Here is a 2,255-nt window from a genome sequence, read left to right as displayed (position 1 = left end):
GGTGTAGTGTGACCCTCCTGCCTGTATTCTTGTACCATATTACATTTTATATGGCCGCTCGGGTGTAACGGTTCACTGGGATACGCTTCTTGTGATGTCATCCAGAATGTGGGCAGATTCTATTTCTCTGCACTGTGAAGAACCTGAGCGTGATGTCATGAGGGGCGTGGTCTGTAATCTGGACGTGTTCCGTTTCCACATAATGGCCAACCAGTTATGACATCAGAAAGTTTATAAATTGGGGTCACACATTGACCACGGTGTCAGTTTCTCTTGCTGGCTCTCATCATGGAGGTGTCGCATAAGAAGAGGATGTTGGTGAAGACGTTTCCCACGATGAGTACTGTAGAGAAAATGGAGGTTGGCGGACGCCGGCTTCCGGATGATGTGGAGATGGTGGACGTGGAGGACAAAGACGAAAAAATGGAGGTTGGCGGACGCCAGTTTCCGGATGATGTGGAGATGGAGGACGTGGAGGATGAGGGTGACAAAATGGAAATTGGTGAATGCCAATTTCCTGATGATGTGGAGATGGAGGACCTTTTGGGGGCTACGGTTATCATCAGGGCCTCAAACCCCCGGAAGAGAAAGCGGCCATTTTAGTCCCATCTGCCACTCGGGGCCCATTTACCATCAGGGCCCCAAACCCCCGGGAGAGAAAGCGGCCATCTTAATTTCATCTGTCGCTTGGGGCCCATTTACCATCAGGGTCCCGAAATTCCTGGGAGAGAAAACGGCCATCTTAATTCCATCCTTTACTTAGGGCCCATTCACCATCTTTAGGTGAGGTAAGTGCCGTCCACTGATGATCTTCTCCCCTCACATCTCTTCTACAGCCGCCTCGGCACTGAATTTCTGATATTTTTTTTTCGCAGTTGTCACCCCAACATCGTGGCCTTTACCACCTAAACCATCTGAAATTCCCATGAAGACTCCTCCAGTGCTGAGAAGCAGTGACGAGCAGAACAGAAGCGAGATCCGGTAAGTCTGACGTTCTCTGCTCCGTCTTCATCTTCTGGTGGTGAAGGTTTTTTGAATGTTTTTTGCTTATTGGATTTTTCTTTTCTAGGATTCGACTATGAAAAATGTGAGAAACATGAAAAACGTCCCGGTCTCTTCTGATCCAGGACTGAGCTGTGTAAAGGTGGACTGACGGCCATATCCACGTGTGAAGAAGGACCCTCCCCCTCTTCATCTCACCAATCACCGCTTGTTAAGGGGCCGGAGCCACAGAAGACATCGCAGCAACTCTACCACATTCTACAATAAATATATTTGTTTTACACATTTTTGTGCTTTCATTTTTATATTGGAGAATTTATCCAGGGAACCTTTCTTCTACGGGGAACATAAGGGTGTAGAAAAGCCATAGGTGTAATAATCTGCAGAATATATCACTGTATCTGTCACGAGGTAGAGAGGACAGAGCAATGTTCTGCAGATCTCTATAGAGGTCCGTGGTGTAATAATCTGCAGAATATATCACTATGTATCTGTCACGAGGTAGAGAGGACAGAGCAATGTTCTGCAGATCTCTAGAGAGGTCAGTGGTGTAATAATCTGCAGAATATATCACTATGTATCTGTCAGGAGGTAGAGAGGACAGAGCAATGTTCTGCAGATCTCTAGAGAGGTCAGTGGTGTAATAATCTGCAGAATATATCACTATGTATCTGTCAGGCGGTAGAGAGGACAGAGCAATGTTCTGCAGATCTCTAGAGAGGTCCGTGGTGTAATAATCTGCAGAATATATCACTGTATCTGTCACGAGGTAGAGAGGACAGAGCAATGTGCAGATCTCTATAGAGGTCCGTGGTGTAATAATCTGCAGAATATATCACTGTATCTGTCACGAGGTAGAGAGGACAGAGCAATGTTCTGCAGATCTCTAGAGAGGTCTGTGGTGTAATAATCTGCAGAATATATCACTATGTATCTGTCACGAGGTAGAGAGGACAGAGCAATGATCTGCAGATCTCTATAGAGGTCCGAGGTGTAATAATCTGCAGAATATATCACTATGTATCTGTCAGGAGGTAGAGAGGACAGAGCAATGTTCTGCAGATCTCTATAGAGGTCCGAGGTGTAATAATCTGCAGAATATATCATGTATCTGTCAGGAGGTAGAGAGGACAGAGCAATATTCAGCAGCTCTAGAGACGTCAGTGGTGTAATAATCTGCAGAATATATCACTATGTATCTATCAGCAGGTAGAGAGGACAGAGCAATGTTCTGCAGATCTCTATAGAGGTCC

General features: G+C 45.8%; 1 long non-coding RNA gene across 1 annotated transcript; it reads left to right on the top strand.

Moving 5' to 3' along the window:
• On the top strand, window positions 1-1,285 carry LOC142704768 (uncharacterized). Its single transcript, XR_012868174.1, has 3 exons — window positions 1-788; window positions 876-981; window positions 1,070-1,285. It is a non-coding gene; the product is annotated as an uncharacterized LOC142704768 (long non-coding RNA).
• Window positions 1,286-2,255: the final 970 nt, after the last annotated feature.

This window comes from Rhinoderma darwinii, unplaced genomic scaffold (assembly GCF_050947455.1).
Source record: "Rhinoderma darwinii isolate aRhiDar2 unplaced genomic scaffold, aRhiDar2.hap1 Scaffold_3377, whole genome shotgun sequence".
NCBI classification, from domain to species: domain Eukaryota; kingdom Metazoa; phylum Chordata; class Amphibia; order Anura; family Rhinodermatidae; genus Rhinoderma; species Rhinoderma darwinii.
This window is presented reverse-complemented; position numbering and strand designations above follow the sequence as displayed.